This window comes from Anser anser (assembly GCF_964211835.1).
Source record: "Anser anser genome assembly, chromosome: 2".
NCBI lineage: Eukaryota > Metazoa > Chordata > Aves > Anseriformes > Anatidae > Anser > Anser anser.
The window spans coordinates 4,003,580-4,027,371 of record NC_139721.1 but is presented as its reverse complement, the minus strand read 5'-3'; the positions used below and the strand labels follow the sequence as shown (position 1 = coordinate 4,027,371).

At 51.5% G+C, this 23,792-nt stretch overlaps 1 protein-coding gene across 1 annotated transcript in view; it reads right to left on the bottom strand.

Moving 5' to 3' along the window:
• SLC45A4 (solute carrier family 45 member 4) overlaps positions 1 to 221 on the bottom strand; it is an 82,233-nt gene extending 82,012 nt beyond the window's left edge. The window contains exon 1 of the mRNA XM_083823801.1: positions 2 to 221. The gene's annotated coding sequence lies outside the window, so the exon portion shown is untranslated. The remainder of the gene's footprint in view (position 1) is intronic.
• Between the last annotated feature and the right edge of the window lie 23,571 nt (positions 222 to 23,792).

Genomic DNA, 23,792 nt, shown 5'->3' with positions numbered 1-23,792 from the left:
CCCTTCATCTCTCTCCAGAAGGCCAGGTGAAGAAGCCAAGCGCTCGCTCCAGAAGGAAACCACAAGAAGCCCGGCAGCAGCCACTGCAGAGCTTGCTCAGAAGTTCGCTCCCTCTGTCACAGCGTGTGCAGCTTGCCAGGTAGAGCCTGGCTGAGAACACGCCGTGCTTTTCCCCAGATGAGTGAGATCAGCACATATTCAGGAAAGAGAAAAAATAAAAAAATAAAAAAATCCTCCTAATGTATGTGATGGTTTATGACCCAGAGGTAAAGTGTTAGTCTACAAGTTCCTCTGCTTTAGGACTCTGGATTTTCTGGGGTGGATTTCACGGTGAGGGTGGAAGCTTCTCTTCTCCCTATTAAAAAAGCAAGGAAATGGTGTACCTGCAGGGCAGACAAGAGCCCTGTCCTCAGCAGCGTGAGATGGAAGACACGGGAAGGGTGTCCCTTGTCCCTTATAAGCTGTGGAGATACCTTTGCAACCTGCACGCTGACACTTCTGGCTCAAACCCCTTCCTTGCTGTTATGGGCACCACATGGCTGGAGCAGGGGCTGAACCTTTTGGTGTCAGGAAGTCAAATGGGGTCGCCTACAGCTGGGGTGTCTGTGCTGGGGGATCCTGTACTCATCAGTGCAGGGGGACCAAGGCAGGCTTAATGGTGGCCTTAGCTGACGGTTGGGAACCTGCAAGGCATTTTCTTTTACCCTCACCTGGGTGAAAAGCGGATGCATTGGAGGAAAAAGGTTAATTGTTCACCCAGGATCAGGCCCCGAGTCCTGTGGGGTTGGGAACCAGGCAGAGCCAGCGGGACCCCTCAGGCACCTGACTGCTTGTGGGATGCCCATAGCTTGGTGAACCTGAACCCTGCCCTCCCTGAGAAGACAGAAAATGTGGGAGAAAAGCCCAGTCAGGGTCAGGCTTTGAAAGAACCCTGGGCTAGGGACATGGTCTTATGGGCCCTGTGACCTCTTGAGGTCCCGGCGGGCCCTGTAGGGGCAGTGCCACGCAGGTCCCATGGGGACAAAATGGTGGCTCTGCCTTCAACCCGGGAAGCAGCCGTGGGCATGTTCGCCTGCAAGACCGAACCTAACCTACCTCAGATAGGCGCTCGGGTTAATTAGTCAATACACGTTAAGCGCTGCAAAGATTTAAGGCCCTGCTTAATCGTTAGGTAATTCAATCATCGGTGGCTGCGTGGGTTGCCCGAGGCGGAGCGGGTGAGTCAGCTGGGCTCTGGCAGGTGCGAGGTGTGGAGGGAGGGAGAGCTCTTTCCAAGGCTGGGTGACAGCACCACGGGGACGGCAGCAATTAGTGAGGCTGCTGGGACTGGGGGCTTTTAAAGGATCTAAAAGAGAGCCTGAGCCTGAGCTGACTTCTCCACAGGTGGGAAGGGGAAGAGTGGCTGGAAAGCTGTGCAGGGGAAAAGGATTTGGGCGTGTTGATCAATACTTGCCTGAACGTGAGCCCGCAGTGTGTCCAGGTGGCCAAGAAGGCCACCGGCATCCTGGCCTGTATCAGGAATAGTGCAGCCAGCAGGAGCAGGGAGGTGATCGTCCCCCTGTACTCTGCTCTGGTGAGGCCGCACCTCGAGTGCTGTGTTCAGCTTTGGGCCCCTCACTACAAGAAGGACATCGAGGCCCTGGAGCATGTCCAGAGCAGGGCTACGAAGCTGGTGAAGGGCCTGGGACACAAGTCCTGTGAGGACCTGGGGTTGTTTAGTCTGGAGAAGAAGAGGCTCAGGGGAGACCTTATTGCTCTCTGCAACTCCCTGAAAGGAAGGTGTGGGGAGCTGGAAGTCAGCCTCTTCTCACAGGTAACCAGTGATAGGTCAGATAGCCAAAGGGAATGGCCTCAAGTTGTGCCAGGGGAGGTTCAGGTTGGAAACGAGGAGACATTTCTTCTCGGAAAGAGCAGTCAGGCACTGGGACAGGTTGCCCAGGGAGGTGGTGGAGTCACCGTCCCTGGGGGTGTTCAAGGAAAAGTTGGACGCGATGCTTGGGGACATGGTTTAGTGGGTGACATTGGTGGTAGGGGGGTGGTTGGACCAGATGATCTTGGAGGTCTTTTCCAACCTTAATGATCCCATTCTGTGATTCTATTAAATCCTAATAGGAAGAGCTTAAAAGGCCACCAGGACTCTGCTGGGCTCTTCAGGCTTGTTATGGCCAAGCCACTGCGGAAGATCTGGGTTTGGGGCTGAGCCGAAATGCTTTAGGGGATGTGTGACTGGGTCAGGTCAAACCGGGAGGACTGACATGCCAGGGACTGGCCAGTCCAACTTGCGAGGCCTGAACCCGTGTCACAACTTGGACGAGCCACCAAGCTGCTGATGGGGGACCCGCTCTTGTCCTCCAGGTGAGTTCTCTGCAGTGATACAAACCAAGAGGCCCAGGACTCCCAGTGGGGACATCACTGTGGTAGAGTCCATCCACCAACCCGAGACATCTGTCCTCCTGCCACCACACACCACGTCCCATCACTCTCAGGCACATGGTCTGACTTTTGGGTGGTCCTGTGCGGACCCAGGAGTCACGCTCAATGATCCCTTCTAACCCAGGACATTCTAATAAACTTCTAAGTTTTTCTCCACCTTCCTGAGAATAAGTCACTCTCCTGAAGGTGAAATTCGCTGACATTAAGACTTCAAACCCAGGTTAACCCCCCTGTGCAGGTGACTTCCAGCCACCTCCCACCACGGTTAGGGAATGCCCCTCCAGCGAGGGGAGATGGGGGCTCCTTGGTACTGTGCCCCATCCATGGACACCTTCCCAGGGCTTTTCATGAGCCTGGATCTGGGAAGGACCAGTGTGTGCCTGGCTGGAAAAAAACCTCTGAGCTCTGCCTGGTGAAAAAATCCCACTTTGGGAACTGGGGAGCGGGCTGGAGCAGCCCTGCGGTGTTGCGACAGAGCTGCTTGCCTGAGCAGCATCACTGACAGGGCTGTGATGGTTGCACGGGGCTCCCAGGGGTGGGACGTGAGTTCTGGAAGGACACACAGCCAAACACCAGCCTCAGGAAGGGCCAGCAGAGATGTGCCCCCGTCCTGCTTGCCCTTACCAGCAGTGTGAGCATCCCCTGTGGGCTCCTGCACCACTAATTCGACCCTTTCCCTGCAGCTCTCCTCCCGGAGCAGCTCTGTAAGAAAAAAACAGCCCGGATGCGGTGCCTGGCTCTCAGCTGAGACCCTCCCAGGTTTTGGAGAAGTCGGCGTCGCCAGCAGGCAGCCCAGTGGCCCAGCACCAGCTGCGGGGCTTGGCGCCTGTTCGCAAGGCACCCCCTGACCTCAGCCGTCGCCCACGTCCTTGCAGCCGGCTTTAATCCTTTTTTAATTAAACGCGGAGGGGTGTGATGGTATCAGGAGGGTGGGAGGGGGGTGGCCCGGGGTGTTTTGGGCTCGGTGTGTGTGCCAGCCAGCTGGGTTTGTTATGAGCCTGTCAGATCTCACACGCTAGCTTTCCCTGTCTCGCTCCTCTTGAGATAGCCCAGGCGTTGCGTGGCTCATCCCCGCGGCTTTCCCACCGCTTTGGGATCCTGCAGTGTCCCACCTGGCAGCAGCTGCCCTACCTTGGACGCCCACGAAACCGGCAGCTGAAAGGCGAGGTGGCTTCTCTGACAGCACCGAATGCCGGGGAGGAGGTTTGGCTTAAAGTAGAAATCAGCGTGAGATAACCAGAGCAGCGAGGGCACGGCCACGGGGATGCGCAGGAAGGAAATTGGGGTTAGGGCTTCGTCTGAGGTCATGCCAAAGGCTGTCAGTGCTGTTAGTGCTGGCGTTAGCAGGACCACTGAAATTGTGTGTGCTAGAGACGTGATGTTGAGCTGTAATAAAGATATACCCAGCTGTGTGCATCCACGGCTGACCTGGATGGGGTCAGTGCAAAGAGGTGCCAAGGGGTGAACGAGGCTCCAGCCACGCTGTGAAAACCCAGCCACGTCCAGCCAGCTGGAGCAGAGGCTGGATATGTTCAAAAACCTCCTGTTTTTAACCAGCGGAGGCTGCGAACCACTGCAGGCAGCCACCTGGGGCAGCTGGTGGACAGGAGGTTCCCCGTTGCTGGGAATCGCTGAAATCAAAGCGGCAAAATTACTGCTCAAAGGCAAGCTGTGGGCTTGGCGGAGATGGTCAGCGCTGGGTTCTGCAAGAGGGCAGATTGCTTAGCACTGAACGCCCCGTGTGCCTTAAGCCCCACGGCTCTGAGAAACAGCAGCTGGTCATGGGGCCTCCTTGCCAGAGTCATCTGAGAAACCTTGTGGCTTCATTAAACGGAGAGCGGGGAGCTCTGCTTGCAAAATTACAGGGTCACAGACTGGTTGGGGTGGGAAGGGACCTCTGGGGCCATCTGCTCCAGCCCCTGCTCGAGCAGGGCCACCTCCGTTCGGTCTTTGGGAAGCCGATGTTTAATCCTAATCAGCCCAGAGATTTTCCTCCTACCACGGCAACCGCTCCCATGCTTGTTAGCAAACCCTGGCCGGGCACCTCGGTCGGTTGCAAAAATGCTTTTCCTCTTCAAAGCAGAAGCCTGATTTACTGCCTCAGTTGGCTGCGCGGCAAGGCCTGGTGAATGGACTTGGTTTATGTCTGAAAATCACGAAGCACTTTGTTCCTCTGCGGGTGGCTGAGCGCTGGCACAGGCTGCCCAGAGAGGTTGTGGAGTCTCCTCCTTGGAGACCTTCAAAAGCCACCAGGACGTGGTCCTGGGCACCCTGCTGGAGGTGGCCCTGCTTGAGCAGGGGCTGGAGCAGATGGCCCCAGAGGTCCCTTCCCACCCCGACCAGTCTGGGAGTTGTGATCCTGCGGGTTGCAATACCCAGAGGCTGGGCTTCGCGCACAAGAGATGGATGTCTTCACCTGCTCCATAAATGTGCTTCAACATCTCGTACTGTCGTCCTCCATTGAAGCCGGGAAGCTTGGCAAAAGCAAGAGAGGCAAAAGCCTCAGCAGAGACTCTTGGATGGATGGTCAGCCAAGCAGGTATCTCAGGGGAAGGGCTTCAGGACACTTTTGAAGTGTGGCCAGACGAGGGTCTCCTCAGCTGCTGAGATTCCTGCCTCTTCTGGCTCTCCTATTTTTGATTATTTTAAAAGATAAGGTTTTAAAAAAAACCACACATGGGTCAAGGCTTCATGAATTTTCCCCCCGGGACTACAGGAATGCCTCACTGAGGGGGCTTTTTCTGGTGGGTTGCTTTTTTTCTGCCTGTCCTGAGCTTGGCATCAACCCAAATGCCCATTTTACGCTGGAAGCAAGAGCATTCATTCCCCTGCCTTTTTCCCAGGTGCGTTGCTGTCCCCGAAGCGATGCTGCTGCTTTCGTATCCCTCTCCCAGCCCTCTGCTCCTCGGGTTCTCCTGCCCTGGGCTGACACACAGCAGAGCCTCAGAGAGCCATCACAGCCCCAACCCAGGGGCTCAGCACTCGGCATCAGCTCATCCTGCTGGGAGCAATGCAGAGTTTTGCATTTTTTTTTTCCAGATTTTTGGCGTTGGGTTCTGTGGGACCGCAGAGCTGATTCAGAGCTAACCTGCCTCTCTTTCCTGGGCACGAATCCACTGCAATGCAATGGCGGCAAAGAGAGAGAGAAGCAGGGCCAGTGCAGGGGCACATAAAATGGGATTTCTTCCTTTGTTCCATGAGTAATAATTCAGCAGACTCCTGCCCTCATGGAGGTGCAGGAGGGACCGGCTTGGTCCCACTTGGTCTGTCCAGCGCTTCCTACCAGCCCCACGCAGCGTGTGGCCACAAAGCAGGAGGGACAGGGGGACACAGACTCAGTAGGAAAGCAAGGGGTGAGAAAGAAGAAGGGTTTTTTAAGAGCCCTGATGTTTCCCATGAGAAGGTTCCTGCCGTGCTGGGCGGAGAAGCTCTGCTCTGGGACCTTGGTCTGCAAGGGCCACCAGAGGGGAGGAGGTAAAGGCAAGCAGAGGGATCCTGGCAGGGCTTGAAAACATCATCAGAGAGAATGACATTCGCTCAGCGAGAAGGAAGAGCTGGCAGGGGACCTTTCCCCTCTCCTCGCATCTGTCCAGCGCTGAGCAAACATCAACTAATCTTCCTGACACTTCTGTAAGACAGGGAAGCGTTACGGTGCCGCAACGATAAGTGCGGTGGAAACCACAGCTGCAGTGACGCACGCTGCAGAAAACCACCTCGCAGGCAAACCCTCGGCCTCCAAATCTGCCAGCGCAGCCCATCAGGAGCAGGGCTGAGACGCGTTTCCCACAGCAGGTTGGGGGCAGACCTCAGGGCAGCCCAGGCGTCCTGTCTCACAACCTCCTGCTCTCACTTCTGGTCTACGAGGAGCTCTATCAGCCGGGGGAATAACATGCCAATGGAGCCTGGAGGGGTGAGAGGGTGATTAAAAGCTCAATTAGGCTCCTGCTTTGGAACATTTTTTAAAAAAATCATGTTTTCTTAGTGATTTGAAAGCACCCTTTCATCTCCAAGCCGGCAGGAGCTGTCTGTTGTTCATTTCTCCTAGGTTTGCTCCTAATCAGTTTTGCTCGTGGGGCAAAAGATGAGGCACTGGCGCAGGCTGCCCAGAGAAGCTGTGGATGCCCCATCCCTGGAGGTGCTCAAGGCCAGGCTGGATGGGGCTTTGGGCAACCTGGGCTGGTGGGAGGTGTCCCTGCCCATGGCAGGGGGTTGGAGTAAAATGATCTTCAAGGTCCCTTTCTAACCCAAACCATTCTGTGATTCTCTAATTCTACACGGGAGGCAATTTATCAGACAGAACAGAGTGGATATATGAATCAAAATGGAGAGTGGCATGTTAATTCGCATCAGCAAATACTTAAAGCTTTGCTGTCAAAGATGCAACAGCTCGTTCTTGCTGCTCCTGCAGGGAGATACTTGCTAAGTAACGAGAGGTATCCATAGGCTCATTCTCAGGTGAGATTTCCAAAGACATGGTACAGGGAGGGAGAGCAGAACTGTCAGGGTCTTCTGAGATGGCTTTGATTCAACCATTACTGAATTTGATGGCAGTTGGTGTTCTCCTGCACGTCCGTTGCAGAGCCAGCAGGTTGAGGGAAGTGATGATCCTCCTCTATGTGGAGCACTGTGGTCAGTTTTGGGTCCCCCAGTAAAAGAGGGACCAACAAACTGTTCTAAGTCCAGTGGAGACGTCCATAGGATGAGGGGGAATGGGCTAAAGTTGCGCCAGGGGAGTTTTAGGTTGGATATTAGGAAGAACTTCTTTACCGAAAGGGTTGTTAGGCATTGGAATGGGCTGCCCAGGGAAGTGGTTGAGTCACCATCCCTGGAGGTCTTTAAGAGACGTTTAGATGTTGAACTTAGTGATGTGGTTTAGTGGAGGACTTGTTAGTGTTAGGTCAGAGGTTGGACTCGGTGATCTTGGAGGTCTCTTCCAACCTAGATGATTCCGTGATTCTGTGTGACAGCACAAGACATATGGGGAGAGGCTGAAGCAGATGGGTTTGACCAGCCTGGAAAAGCCGATGCTCAGGGCATGCACTTGCTGTCTTCTACTATTTAAGAGGAGGCTGTAGAAAAGGCCGTCAGTTTCTTCTCCAATGTGCACAGCGAAAGGATGAGGCGACAAACAGAAGCTGCAGCTGTAGGAAATGGTGTTGTGTCAATACAGTAATGCACAGCGTGAGACCTTGTAGTAGGGAAGGTGCTTTAACTTTAAACCAAACCCCAAAACTAAACTGGTGTCACTCATTGCATTCTCACCTTCACATCCACGAGCACCAAGAGATGTGTGCCCACCAGTTTGGCACTGGTGTCCAAGCTGCCTGTCCAGGATTCCCTGTGGAGAACAAGGAGATGCCGTCTACTGGGTCTTGCTCATGTCTCCTGGCTTCCTCCTAGGTGGGTGACAATTTGCTGGCTTCATATACATTTTTTTTTTTGTTCCCTGGAGGAGCTGCTGGGTCTCTCCACCCTGTCCCATGGCAGTGAGTCACCAGGATTTACTCACTGCTCTGTCTCCCAGCCCAGCTGTCCTGAGACGGTGCACGTAGATCTGCTGGGACCTTGCTGCCTTGCGCCCCTAGGTGCCATCAGCACGTGCCGTTTGTGTAGCCCTTCCCCCGCCATTTCTTATGTCTGGTGCAGCCACACAAAACACCCCTGTGCTGTCTCCACCCCTGGAGATACTCAAAATTCACCCAACAGGGTCCTGATCTAACTCTGATGACCCTTCTTGGAGCAGGAGATTGAGCTGGAGATGGCCAGACCTAACTTATTCTGTAGGGAAGAGAAGGAAAGAAGGAGATCTTTGTTATGACAAGGAGGGGAGAGGGAAGAGAAGGGGAAACAGTGACTCCAGTGTCCTTCATTAACCTTGCTGATAGACTTCAACTCATCATCCGCTGATTTACGTGGCACCGCTAACTGCTGGCTGCAGGACAAACCAAGCACTTTCCATTTTTAGGGATCAAAAGGCGATGGCTAGCACACATACCCTGCCTCCCTCCTCTGCCTCCTTTGGAGAATTTCAGAGCCCAACATGGCGACGGATCTGTATCCTATATTTTTTTTGCCAGCACCGGAGGCACAAGAGGACGTGCAGCTTGCCCAGCTCTGCAGTGACTCACTGGCAGAAGCCAGACTCCTGTCTGCCAGCCGTCTTCATCTCCATCTCCTCTGACAGTCCTCTGCCAGACCACAGACGTGGCGCTCTCCAGGTCCCTTCGCAGTGCACAACCTCAGTGTGTCTCTGAGCAGGCTTAGCCCTGGCTGCTGGTGGGCTGAGATGGAATATCCTCCATCCATCTCCACAACCCGATGTGTGTTGGAAGGTGAGCATCCCCCAGCTTTTCTACAGACTGGTCCTCTGTATTATGGAAGGGACAGAGGGACAGTGACCCCGTGGCACTTTGCTCAAGCCCTTAGATCCCAAACACCTCGCTGTATTTGCCCGCCCGTTTTCACAGCACGCGTAGGACAACCTCTCCTTGTGCTTCTGCGAGCCCCGGGGTTGTTGCTGGTGGGGTGAAAACTGTTGGGCAGGAGGGGAGGAACAGACAGGCACAGTGACTGCATAAGGGGATTTCCTAGCCACATAGGAAACCTGGCTGAAAAAGAACCCAAGCAAAAACAAAACAAAACAAAAAAACCACCTCTTTTTGCAATCAGCTTCCTCAAAGAGCTTGGGGATCTGGTAGCTGGTCAGGAAGGAGCCTGCCCCAGCTCAGCCCCACAGCTTTCCTCAGCCACCCTCCCAGCTGAGTCTTGGGTTGGCAGCAATGATTTATCCCCCACCTGCCTCAGAAAGTTTTCGTAATCACCCAGCTGCTGAATAACCCTCTTGTCTGAATTCCCCTGAAGGCCCAAAAAGAGCCTCTGCTTATCTAACGCTCATTTGACCGGATAATTTGAAGGCGGTTTTCGAGTGCTCTGGAAGTGACCTGCTCGAAGGCAGTTCAGCTTTTCAATCCCCTTGGCAGCAACATCAGCAGTTTTCCTTGATTTTTTTTCTTCCTCCTGGTGCAGGCTCTGACAATTCTACCGTCCCAGCACGATGCTCACCCCGCTGAGCCTCAGAAGGATGCAGAGGTGCCCGTTTCCCACCGTAACCCGTGTGCTACCTTCCTCTGGCCCACGGAAACTCAATCGCAGGGGATCATTTGCAAAGACTAATTGATCTTAAGAGCCTTTTTACCTTTTTAACTCTCATTCTAGAGTATTTGGAAGTGGCTTCCTAGAACAGGTTTGTCCTCCGAGTACTCTATGAGTGGCTGCTTCCCAACCTTTCTCTTCTTTGAGCTCTGCTCTTTAACCCCGTCGCTGTTTTTTGGTTGCTCTCTCCCATTGGGAAGAAAAGCTGCAGAGATCCTAGAGGCAGACCACAACAGGTTTTTAGTTCCAGCACTAATAGTTTCCAGTAAAATCTTTGCTTTATCCCACCAATCTCATGCTTGGCTTTGAAACATGCTTTCGATGAGTCTATTGACTGCACAACTGCCCGCGCGAACGTATGTCAAAAAATTCGTCAGACAATTGCCTGGTGTTCACTCTCCTCCTCTCAGGATGTGCCCAGCTTTTCCTGAAAATACGAGCTTTAAACTGAAACGACTGAGTCACCTTTTCAGAACTTTTCATGGTCAGATCCAGAAATACCTAATGCATGTCACAGGCAATAGCTAAGGATGTTGATTTCAGTTTGCTGGAGATTCAAAGCTAATAACGTTTTGCTTTCTCTTACATGCTTTTCCCCCTTTGCTCATTCAGGCCTTTGAATCCTTCACCTGTTTCAGCCAGGTCAGATGAAGGGCTGAAGACCTTAGGTATCAAAACTCCTGCCGATTTTGCAAATACCAGTTACTGGATGGAGGAAAGGTCTCTTTCGGTGTCTCCAATACTGGAAATACAGTGCTGTGATTGCACTACATTCTCCCCAGAGAAGTCTCTAAAAATCTCCAAACCCATCCTTAAAAAACCTCCAGTCTCTAAAAAAATAGGCTTCATAGCTCCACTTCTCCAAGGACAGCTTGTCCACTGCAGTGAAGGATTTGAAGAGTTCGCCAGATCCTCTGCCAAAGCTTCCTGGCCTTGTAGTTCCCCACTCTCGAAACTGGATAGGACGAACTGCTACAGCACCAAAACTGTGCCAGTGCAGGAGGATGGCTTCGTGCCTGGGTGAGAGGAGGATGGACCACAGCAGTATCCTCCTTGGTATGTCTCCACGCTGCTTATATCAACTCCTTTTTGTCGCCCATGAGAAGCAGGTGCAGCTTCAGAGGTGGGAATTTATTTAGTGGCCAAACTGAGCGTGGGTGGTTGGCAGTGGTGGGAGGTTCCATCCTTTTAGCCTTGAAACTTAAGGGGTCTGCATGGAAAGCAATGAATAGCAGTGAAGGAAAACATGGGACTCTCAGATCACTACTGGATCAGCCTGAATGTAACGTGGGATCTTTTCAGAAATAAAGGTCTGAACGAAATCCATCTGGTTTCATACCTTTGCTCTGTATGGGAGACGGTCCCTATAGGAAGCCCACAAACATTGGCAGGCCACAGCTGACATCAGGACTTCCAGTTCTGCCTCAGGCAGGCACTCCCTGTCTACCTCCTGCCTCTCTGTCCCTGTCCCATTTCTTCCTCCCTCCTCCTCCTCCTCGTGCTCGCCTCCCTTCCCTTTCCAGCCCCCGACACTGCCCCGGGCTGTCTCAGACTGACCTTACTGTCGTGGCCTCCTTCTCTTTGCTTCCCACTTGCCTTCGCCCAGTCATCGCGTTATCTTCTGCTCTCTCAGAGAAACGCTGCCAAAAACGTCCCTTCTGTGCTGTTCGCTTGCCAGGGCTGAGCAGGAAAATATTGTTTCCTGCAATTTCGTTAGCAGCAGTCAGGAAGGTCTCTCCTGCTGAGAGAAGGCACTTCAGTGAATTACATCCCTCGCTCGGCTGCCTTAGGGGAGGCTGCGTGTGGTAAATCCAGTCCTGGAGTACAGGCCGGGAGAAGAACTGGTGGAGAGCAGCCCTGCGGGGAAGGACTTGGGGGTTTTGGTGGGTGAAAGGCTCGACATGAGCCAGCAGTGTGTGCTTGCAGCCCAGAAGGCCAACTGCATCACCAGAGGGGTGGGCAGCAGGGGAGGGAGGGGATTGTCCCCCTCTGCTCTGCCCTTGTGAGGCCCCACCTGGAGCCCTGCGTCCAGGTCTGGGCCCCCAGCACAAGAAAGTCATGGATCTGTTAGAGCAGGTCCAAAGGAGTGCTACAAAGATGATCAAGGGGCTGGAGCACCTCTTCTGTGGAGACAGGCTGAGAGAGCTGGGGTAGTTCGGCCTACAGAAGAGAAGGCTCCAAGGAGAGCTCACTGCGGCCTTTCAGTACCTAAAGGGGGCTTATAAAAATAATGGAGAGGGACTCTCTACTTGGGTAGATATAATAGGACAAGGGGGAATGGTCTTAAACTAAAAGAGGATAGATAAATTATATTAGAGGTTAGGAAGAAATTCTTCACTCAGAGGGTGGTGAGGCACTGGCACAGGCTGCCCAGAGAAGCTGTGGATGCCCCATCCCTGGAGGTGCTCAAGGCCAGGCTGGATGGGGCTTTGGGCAACCTGGGCTGGTGGGAGGTGTCCCTGCCCACGGCAGGGGGTTGGAGTAAGATGATCTTTAAGGTCCCCTCCAACCCAAGCCATCCTATCATTCTCTGAGTCCTTTTGTACCTTATTTTCCCCATCCAGGTGCACCACGATGAGGCAGTAAGAACTGGGATGTGAAGCCCTTCCCAAACCCAGATGGGCATCCTCAGGGCTCCTGCACAATTTGGCCTCATCTTCCCCAAGGACAGTCCTAGCCCGTGTCACCGGCTCAAGAGGAAAATCCGGTGAGGGCATGGCTTTCCTGTAAGGCAGAAAGCTGTGTTAGAGCCAGGCTTTCCCTGGAGCTCTTGTTACCAGCACAGCAGAGAACTTTTAGCAGGGTAATTAGTGTATCTGATGGTTTTATACCTGGATATGGTCCTTCAGGATATGGCTGTAAATGACATTTGTCCTGAGACAGCTGCTATCTGTATCTGGAGATTGTGCTAATGGTGTCCGTTGCTGTGTCTGTTTGCAGAACAAATGCAGAGAAATGACAGGGCTGTGGCAGGTCGTGGCACATTCACCCGTCAAAGTCGAGAGAAACAGGAATGACTGGGACATCTCATCCTAGGTGGTGTCTCCCCATGGGTGGTATGGGGTCTAGATGAAAAGCTGAAGTGCAGATGCCCATTACTGTCTGCACTGACCTTAAGATTTAAGCACTAATTGCCCTAATTTATGCATCTGGAGACTTAGGAGAAACTAGAAACTAAGGGACTCTGGCAGAGAGAGGGGCAGGACGTGTCCCTAAGGGAGCTCGGTCGAGCAGGACAGTGAGTAGTGAATCTGTAGAAAATCTTTAGTTCCTCAAAGGTTCAACAAAGAACCTGTGAGGTTTCTTTGGCTGTTCTGCACCCACAGGTCTTTGAGTTGTTGAGTCTTGCTGTGCCCCTTTGCAGGTACAATCCTTGTCTTTCACAGAGAAGGATGGGACATGTGCAAGTCTGTAAGCACCGAGCCTTGCAAGATGGGGATTCAGGGAGTCTTGGTGCAGCCAGACTCATGCTCCTAGTGCTGGATCTGGATAATAAACAAAAGAAAATAGGCAGGGATGAGTCGTTCAAAGGTTAAAATCCTCTCTGCAAGCCAGCCAGGCGATGCAGTCCGGCTACCTTCCCTTCCTTCCCATTCAGCGTGCACTTGTGCATTTACCAGAGCATCTTGTTTAATGAAAAGGATTGCTTTTGATAGATGCAGGTTTCTGATTATGTAATTGCCCTTGTAAGGAAGCGCAGAGGAGAATTTTAGCAGAACTGCTGGCTCTTATGCAAGACTGTTGCCAGTGTTTACTCTGCAGGGATGTGATTCTCCTCTGTCATTTGAGCAGAAAATGATGCGTTAATCTTTTAAGACATTTATGAAACATTGGATTATGCCAGGATCAGTGCACTATCATCTGTAAGAAACCTGCTGGCCGATTGGATGGCACACAACTTTTTGAGGCAGGTTTTATGTTTAAACTTCACATTTCCGCGCCGGAAGAACAGCAAATATCAAGCTTTTAAGAGCCTTGGATAAATCACGAGGTCCGAGTCTTCAGCAATTACTATCAGTGGAAAGTTGGGCTCGTGCATCTGTCAAGAATAGAAGCTGTATTGCTGAGCACCGGTCTCCTGGATACATTTTCATCATATTTCTCAGCTAACAGGATTTGAACCCAGCTAAACTGCACAGTAATACCAAGAGGCCATCCTGAGTCTTAACTGTTCCCCAGAGGGCTCCGAGATGATTTAATGACACAGGTTTAGTGTTCTAAGTAGTGACTGGAGCAGTGACTTCAGAGCTAAATTGGGAACACAATAACATATGGGGCACTGAACCAACTTCAGCTAAGTAAGTTTGATCTCCTGCTCTGCAGGAGCCAGAACTATTGTCCAAATTTGAGAAGAAGTCCCTAGCTGTCTCTGTTCTCAGGAATAAGTCCTTGTGTTTAATATGGGGTGGTGGAGAATCACACCAGGAACCTGTAGATCCTGGGCAGACCCTGCAGTGTCTCTGCAGTGGGCTGGTACAGCTGTGAGGCTCTCTGGGATGTCTGCTGCACGCAGAGCCTGTCTGGTACAACATGAATATTCAAGCTCAAGCTGATGGCATGATTTTGCACAGGATTGAGACTTAGCGATTCAGGCAAAGCGTTGAATTGGTCTTGACCTGGACCCACATTACGCAGCTTTGGAAGCCCACGATGTCCTGCAAAGAGTAGGGTTCAAAGATTGAGCGTGTTGCAATTTATGCCATAAAAATGCTTCCCTTTTTAAAGCACACGTTTGGCTGTATTTGCAGTCCAGTGCTCACACAGGCACCAGATATATGCAATGTTGGACAAAAATAGTAATATTTTTGCCACTCTCCTTGCTGAAATGGGATGCTGGCCTGATCGACCAAACGTTGACTTTTTTTTAGGAAGTCTAGCACTATGATTCACACCATGTTCCAAGCCCAATAGAATAACAACAGCAACAATAATAATAAAATTAAAAAAGCTTCTTTCAAACTGCAGTTAAAAGGAGGTACATGGTGTCCCTTGGAAATCTGGCTGCAGTCCCTGCACTGGGAACCGGTCTGCAAGGCAAATGCTCCCTTTGTGCTTGGAGGAGCACAAGAAGAACCAAACATGCACGTGTGTGCACACCTGGACCGTCATGAGACTGACAGCACTTTGTAGCTGTGTCACACCCACTGCAGCAGGTGTCAACACCCCTAAGTACACAATATTTTGTGCGTATTTCTTGCTTTTCATCAAATGGCTGCAAATCATCGAGCATCAGCCGGGGGCTCACCTCCCCACTGCCTCTCTGATAACCCAGCAATGGATCCACTTGCAAATTCCTCCTTTTACAGGTGGAGAAACTGAGGCAGAGCTTCGGCAGAGCTGGGGCCAGCGAACATTGTGGCCTGGGATGTTTCAGGGGCAGGTTAAGCTGAGAGCACTCAGGACAGGTTCAGGCACACTTGCTTTTGCCTTGGGGCAGAGGGAAGGAGGAGGTCACCTCTTGGTGTCCTTCCCAGAGGCTTGAGGATCCACCCAGTTACTTCGGAAACAAGGCCCTCCCAGCGGTGACACACAGATTTCTCTCGCTCTTCCTGTTTATCTCTTACTGATGCCCTCATTCCCACACCCTTTAGGGTGCTTGGGACTTTGGGGCCGTGAGCGCAGCATGCGGTGAGCGGCACGCGCAGAGCTCCCCGAGCTGCGTCACCGCGGGACGTGCTGCAGAGTGCTCCTCAGTGCAAAACACCGCTGAATTAATGCTGTGGCAGCTCTCCACCACATCAGAGGGCTACCACTGTTATTATATTATGCCAGCCACTATCTGTCCTGCAAAGCTCTCCTAAGAGCACAAGACCGTTCAGAGATGCGAATGCCCCCAGCACATGGCACTGGGGATGAGGAGTGCAGACATGCTCCTGACCCCGCAAAGAGACCTGGCTGCCCTCTGGCACCCTTCTGGGGGCTCAGAGAGCTCACAGCACCATGGCATGGGGAATATGTTTGTTAGCAGGTCACCAGGTAACGACCAGGCTCTCAGGGTGTGACGGGGAGCCTCGCCGTGGGTTAATTTCTCCTTGGGTGGGGAGGGCAAGGAACTGGGTGTCGGTCACGTAGGCGCAGAGTGGTGTCACCTCGGAGCTAGGTGGCTGGATGCAGACCCCTCCGAATAACCCAGCCCTCCTGGAAGGCTCTGCTGTGGTTGGGGGTGAGCCCCCCCGCTCAGCTTGGTGTGGGGCTGCAGAGGCAGCGATGGGTGGGCTGGGGCTCCGGGGGGTGTCACCTCGCCTTGGCAGCATGGTGCCCATCCCACCTTGCTGTAAATGATTAAACAGGGAGCTGAATAACACGGAGTCCTTCCGTGGCCCGGGGCCAGGAGGAGGAAATCGTGGGCTCCATCTAGCAAGCATTGGCGATGCGAACAGGCGGGAGCTTTGCGTTGTGTGCCTCACACCCAGCTCATGGCACTGTGGAAAGATGGGGCTGTCTGCCCCGCTGTCTGTCCTGCTGTGAAAGGAGGGCCTGGATGAAATACTGATCGTGTGTTTTCTCGTCCAAAGGCCTGTTCAGAAGCGGGAAGGTCAGCAACCTGCTGGAGAGGGACCAAAGATAATGCTCTGGCTCTGCTGCGTGTTTGGATCGAGGTGGTGCAGTGCCCTGGCCACCCTGCCTTGGCACCAGGTCTGCCCAGGCCAACCTGGGCTTGGCAGGCAGGACAGGGCCCTCCAGGACCCCTGGCATGGAGAAAATGTGAGCAAAGGACGCGCATATGCCATTATCCTGGAAACAACAAAACCCTACCTCTTAGAGTGCCCTTCCTGCCATGGGGCTGTGCCGGTGGGCACAACGTTCCTGCGGGGACATCTGGGGTTTGTTGTAGGCTTCTGCAGTCCCAGGATAATTCAGATTGGAGGAGACCTCGGGAGGAGGAGGAGACCACTGTCCAGGCAGGCAGCAACAGGGTGCCATTTAACAAGATGCTGTTTTTTTTTGTGGTGAAACTGGCTTAAGAAATTCCCCTCCTTGTTCCTTTGCTTTCGAGCCTCCATCACATTTTGTTTTTCTTCTCGCTTATGACAGTACAACTGTTTCTTGGCTCTGCTGGATCGCTGAACCAATATGAATATCTTATCCTCTGTGACTTTTTAAATTCTGGGGAGAGAGGCCCAGGCACAGCAAGTTATTTTCATTTTGCAGCCGAGAGAGGATAGAACCATGTGAGCTATGCAGAACACATATATATATATATATAGTGTTTGGCTCACCCATATGGAGATCTTACATCCAGAGACGAATAAAAACTAGATTCAGGTGGGAGCCCAGCACTGTAACTTAAATCAGGAGCTGAGCATCATGGCTTTACCACCAAACTGAACTCTTCTGTTTTTATCGATATAATTGATGTCTATCGTGCTTATGCTTAGGCAGGTGGGTTAGCTGTACACTCAGTCAGTTAAATCGCTTATTAGTCTCCACTGGCAGCTCCGATCTGGTCCCTGGTGGCTGTAAGGTGAGCTCAGGCACCTACACCCATGGAGACACCTACAATTAAGCACCATAACCTGCAGCTGCCTCCTTTCCCCGATGGCATTCCAAACACCTCCTTTGATGTCACACAGGGAAGGTTGTGGTGGAGACGGGGAACGCCTCTGGATCGCCTGACTCCTCAGCTGGCACGTTAGCACCTGTTTGCTCATGCCCGTGTGCTGACGACACCATCTCGCGTCCCCACCTCCTTCATCTCCATTTCAGCATCTCCCCACGCTGCCTCTTGGCTTCGGCTTTGGGGCTGGCGCCATCGCGGCCACCTCTTCTCATGGCAAGGACTCCGAGCTGCTTCAGGGCTACAGGCACAAAATAACAGTAATAACAAAATTACTCTTCTAATTGCCACAAGAATCACAACAATTACTCTCATACCATTATTGATATTAATAACAATGACGGTAATAGTAGGTGTTAATACATACCAGCAATTACTGTTGATCTTCCAATGTGCTAATTACCTTTTCTGCTATTAGTCCTCCTGGAATCGGAGGGCAGTGATTCGGCGGTGTGAGTCACCTTACTTTCACAAGGCCACGAGGAGAAGGCTCAGCCTGACTCAGACCTCAGGAGGTAAGAGTGACCTGCCGCACATCTCTCTGCGAAGGTGCTCAAGGCTTTTCCTGCAGCGAGAAAAAAGTCATGGAATGGGAAAATTCTAGAAGTGGAAGCGATGAACAAATGTGTAATTTTCAAGTTTGGGAATTACGGCAAGAATATAAGGAATATTTGCAGATATATGCAGATTTTCCCCTTGGGGGTTCAATATGCCCTTGGGGGGTCAATATGTATCCACTGCAAAGTATGGGTTTCCTGGACCTGGGAGGATTTCAGCCAATTTCTGATGACAGAGAAAAGATGAGTTTTAGTATTTCTCAAAGATTTTTTTTTTCAATCTGTGTTTTGAGAAAGCTGTTTGCAATTTATGAAATACTGGTGTTTTAACACAAAGTTTGGCCATTAAAACTGAGCCTCAAGTTAAAAAAAAAAAAAAAAGAAATCTCCCTTCCATCTTCCTCTACGTCACCTGCCACATTAATTTTCCTCTATGGAAAAAAGCCCCAAAACATTTGGAGTATTGCTCTAATGTGGAACAAATCCAAATTCTGAAAACTAAAATCTTGGAGAAACAGCAGCTCCTGTCCACGTGGTTTGCTGGGATTGCAGACACAGTCTGGTGTGGGACTCTGTTACTGTGCTATGCGATATGGATGATGCTCCTTGGTTCCAGAAGCAGAAGCAGAGGTGGAGAACTAGCAGGAATGGGATAACAGGGCAACCTTACCTATAGGGGAGGACAAGGGCTCTCTAGGTCTACGTTAGAAGGGCAAAGGGTCCTGCAGGTGGCAGAGCAGTCACTGCTGTGCCTGTACTGGCCCTGCGGACCCTGCTTGATGTTCTGATGGAAATGTTGAGATTGGCAAGAATGGAGAATGGATGAAGATCGATGTGGAAGCACCAGAAGGGACCCACAGCAGAAGGGCTGCACAAATGGCCCTCAGATGAGCAAACTGACAAAATCTCAGCACTTCTTTCTGTGTTGTCACAAGAGACTCGGACTTGGAGATGAATGGCAGTGAGTAAATCCTGGTGACTCACAGAAGTGGGACAGTATGGAGAGACCCAGCACTGGCAGCTCCTCCAGGGGGCAAAAGGGTACATCCAAACCCAGCACATTGTCACTAAACGGGGAGAAACCCAAGAAATTTGATGAGGACTTGACAGTCATTGTCCCTTGCGTCTGGAAAGGAGAAAAGCTGAAAGGGCGATGGAGTGCCCATAGCCTGAGATGTGACATTCAATAAGATCCCAAGAGGCTGTTGGGGCAGGAAGAAGCCTCATTCATTCACATTTCTGTAGCCAGTGAAAAGCTTTCATTGGATGTAAAATTGGATGTGAAATTGCCTTTGCCTCTGAGTCATTGCTGAAATCTCTCCCATTGCTATTTGTCAGATGCAATCACTCCAGAAATAGCAAGTAGTGGCAGAAGCAGCAGCTGTGGCCCAGGGAATACGTTGTAGACTTCAAGAAAATGGTGTCTGTAATGTGCCCAAGTGATGCAGAATTAATCAGGTTTGAAAAAAGAACACGGCTTTCGCACCCTGGGGGACTGTTGCTAAAAAATCCTGCCTATGCGGATCTTCCCGTCGTGCTCCTTGACATAACTTCTAAGAGGAATAAATGAGTTTATCTCCCACATTGCCCGGAGACCTTTCACATGGAAATAGTGGGATTAAGGAGATTAAGATTTAGCTTCAACTTGGATAAAGAACAACAAAGAAGAATGATTAACACATGAAATGATTCTAAGTCATTAGATCTGAAGTCCAGTCTCCGTACATTGCCCCTAGTGACAGCTTTTCTGTTGTGTTCATTGCTGTCACATCTGATCCCATAAGAGAACAGGAGTAAACCAAATGGTTCCCTGCAGTGGGGTGGGTTGGCTCCAAAACAACTATGGGCTGGGCTATGGAGGAGGTACAAGGCATGGGAAGGAAAAAGGAGGCTGGTGAGATTTATTGGATGGGTGTAGGCCCCGCTTGAGGAGGACAGGGCCAAGGAGGTGGAGAGCGGAACTAAGGGTTGGGGTCTTGGTTTGAGGAGAGAAGAAGGAGGGAGTAGAAGGTGGGTTTGGTGGGGGACCTGGCTTGGTGTGGAGGACAAAGCTGTGGGAGGAGGTTGGTGTGAAGTCAGCTGCCTCATGGTATTGGTGGGCCACCCATAGGGGGAGAGAAATGGCCACAGATCCATGTACCCTTTTATGGGTTTGGTCCAGACAGCAGATGGGGCTTGGAGTTAAGGAAGAGAAGGATGTGAGGCTGTCGGGATGCAGGTGACGGGATGTGTGCTGGGAGAGGCGGTGGTGCAGGGCCCAAAATGACTGCCTGAAACTTTGGGCAGCACTTGTGGGGCTGGCGGGGAGGGAAGAAGGGAGATTTCTCCATGGCAATCTTCATGGGCTCGGTGGTGGCCAGGTGTTGGGACATCCCAGCCTGAAGACTCCAAAGCAAGGCTTTCAGAAGCAGGAACTGGAAATCAAGGCTGAAGTGCTCTGCTGGATTTTCAGAAGTCCTTATGTTCCCCAGGGCCATGAGTCTCACTCTTAAACCAACCCAGGCCTCCAGCAGTCTGGGGAGCTTTCTGGTCTCTCACTTGGAGCACCTCACACCAGTTGGGCCTTGTTAGACCCGAAGTAGCAAACACCAGGCAGTTCCCTGGAAAGATGTTCCTGGTCTCCTCAGTGTCCACCAAACCCCCTGAGGGAGACCCCTGGCTGTGTCGGGCCTGCATTGGGCCTAATGACGTGTGAGTGAGCGACGTGAACCGCCTCATGGCACGCCTGTGTGAAAGCAGAAGTGTCCAGCCCCACACAGATCCCGCAACCAGAAGCTGGTTTCCCCTTTCATCTGGGCTGTTTTTTTACCCAGCAGCAGTAGCTGAGTCAGACCTCTCTAGGTCCCTTTGAAAGCTGTGGCCACCAAGATCCTTCTGTCGGTGGTGTGGAGGCACCTTTTGAAGCAGGAGCTTCTGCTTCATCCTTCCTTCAGAGCCTGGATCAGGAGGCCAAGCCACCAAACGAGCACGTCCTGGGGAATGGGAGCTCTGGTTTGGCCTGCAGCGTTGTGACTCTGGCTGCCTCAAAGGAAGGGGAGATCCACTGCTAATAAAAGGAAGCTGTCAGGCAGGGGAATTAGAGCTCTTGGAAAGGCAGGAGCAGGCTGGCAATGAGCAGAGGAAGCAAATACAACACCGGACTCTTTTAGCCTCGTGTTTGATGTCTCTAGACCCAATGTACAGGGTCTTGCCAGTCTTCCGTGGTCCTGGGTGCAGGTGTTATGGGCTGAAATCCAGTGGCTCTGCAGCCCCTGCGTTCAACAGACTGGGGCTACCTGTGGCTGATGGGGTAAGGAGCCAGGGGTTTGCTCACTGGGACCCCCCAGATCAACTTTCGGCCTGGACAGACGAGACAGGACATCAAGAGTACATCAAAAAGTACATAAACACTCAGTTTTTGGAGGGTAGGTCCGACCTTGTCAGTTTGACTTCTCCCCATGAGGACAAGATAAGAAGGGGGACCAGATGTGCAGTCTCCATCCTTTGAGGTTTTGGGGACCGGCTTGGGTAAAGCCCTGAGTGACGTGGTCTGACCCCCATAGCAGTCCTTGCAGGGAGCAGGAGGCTGGGCCTAGGAGGTCCCACGTTGATGACAATATAGTAGGATGCTCAGTTTTCCCTAACAGATGCTGGCCAGTGGCTTTGGTGACACTGGGGACCTGAGGCCAGCTTGCTCAGTGTAAAGCCAGGGCCTTGAGCAGGAGGTACCCAAAGGCTAAATAACCACGTCAGCATGATATCCAGGCTCCCAGTCCCCAGTGAGAATTGCTACCCCATGGCTGACTTCATGGGTCTGGCCTGTACTCACAGGGACAGAGGCAGAATTAAGCGTGCAAAGCTTCTTGGGCTTCTCAAAGTCCAAGTGTTTGTTGGGGAATTTACCTTTTAAAGGAGATCCTACTCCCGCCCTACAAAATCCAGCCCTTCCTAACACATCTGGGCTTGCTTCCCCAAGCAGCTGGCTGCTCACAAATTTTGGTGTTCAACAGCTCTGACTTGGATGCAGTGTATGAGGTCAGAAAAGGGTATGCAGTACTGGTTCCAGGTCCCTCACGTCCCTGTACATATTAATGGTGCTCTGGAGACTGCAGAGCAGTGCAAACCAGCTTGAAGCCTGCCTCCTCTTGGCCTGATCCGCAGGTCATTGTTGGTTTCCTTACAGAATAACTCGGTCCCTTTTTGTGCCGCACCATATGTTAGATGAGACACAGATGTTTGCTCTGACAATGAGCCATTACCACACTGTCAAAAAAGCTGGTGTTTTTTGCAGCTGGATCAGGGAATGTCAAAGCCTTTAGCATCCGTGAAAACGCAGGAGTTCATGTGCTGTTCTGGGAGTCTGGGGACAGCCAGACCAATCAGCCCCAGCAAAGGAATCCCTCTCCGTGGCCAGTGGAGTAATAAATTTGCCTGTTCCTGCTCTGCTCTGCCTGTTTTAACCTACTTGGGGTCAGGAATTACGATGTGTATCCATGTAAGATAGCACTATGGGGCCTTTCTGGCTTCTGAGGTGTCCAGATGTGACTGCAATAGCGGTTCTAGGTTCACCCCTTGTGTGCATGAGTTGTATTTTCATATACACGGTGGAAGAGGGACAGGGATTCCTGCTGGAAAAACAATTAGTGCTAATGGCTTTTATGATATGGTGGCTTATCTACAGGACTTGACCTTCACAAAGGCCCCTGGATACTCTTTTCTGCTCACTCTCAACCTGGCCAGACTCTCACATCCTGTTCCTACCCCTTCTCACAGCAGTTCTGGAGTTTACAACAGTGCGTTGAAAACAAATTGCAGACCACCAAGGATAATTTGGGAACTTTTAAGCAGAACAGACCATGCCAGCACACAGGGACGATCTCTGCATTCGCCGCTGGAGCTCAGAGCAATACAAAGGCAGTCAGAGATAGCATGGGAAGAAATGGGAAAAGTGGGAGGGAGAAGCAAAAAGGCTGGAGTGCTTGAGTAGAAGTAATTTTTTTTTTTCTATAATTTTCATGCATCAGACAAAAGATAAGAACAGGGGATGTTATTAAGAGGAAAGAGGGAGAAAGTCCCTGCCTGGGTTAACTCTAATTTATGTCAATAACAGCAGCTGATAGAAAGCTCCCGGAGTAGAAAGAAACAAACCCACAAAGTCTAAGCAGTGAGGACACAACTTGTCCCATAAGAAACCACTCCCTGCCTAAAATACGGGGCAAACCCTGATTTTCATGGTCCATTGCTCTGGTGCTGTTTAACAATTGCAGATGTGGTTGCTCTGGGGGAAGAATTAGAGCTCCTGGAACACTTTTCTTTTTTTTTCCTTTTCTTGCTTAAAAAAATAGAAGAGCCTCTGGGAGTTTCAGGGGCACAAGCAGTGTTGCTGCTCTCTGCTATGAGCACGCACTGAGAGCTCACATAAAAGTATTAGGAGATTTCTAGTAAGAAGATAAAGCTGAGGATGTTGAAAAAAAAAAAGAAAGAAAAGGAGAAATATTGAGTAAATGCTTCGTAAGCATAAAAGGCAGAGAAGGGACAGTGATTTTCTGCCCTTGTAAAGAGGCCGTGAAGGTCTCTGGGGTGAGAGCACTTCTGCAGAGTGCAGGGGAAAATGGCACATGCCCCCAAGGGATATTTGTGTTCAGCTATCCTGGAGTAACAGCTACCATAAACCTAAAGAAGGGAAGTTATCCATAACCCAGAAAATACAGGGAAATATTTTCCGTGCCGCTCTGGGAGACCAGGAAGTTATTTTTGGTCTCTGTAGCACAGCGAGTGTCGGCAGGAGCATGTGCAACAACAGAGTTCTCAGCAGCTCCCATTGTACTTGCTGCTATCGACCTTATCGCTGATAGGTGCAGGATGTGAATTATAACGGTAAAGATGTAATCGGAGAGGCCTGGAGACAGCTCGTCTGCTAGGGACGAGCAGTTACCATGACAGAGGCTCTCACGTTGCTCCTTTCCAAGTGGCATGTCAGGTAAAACAAGGACTCTGCGGCTTCTGTTGACTTCGGTGTAATTTAGGGGATTAATGACTTCGCCGTTTCCCTGGCTGTGGGAGGTGAGGACATTTTTATGATTGTGAAGGACGGGGAAAGTCACGTTATTGCA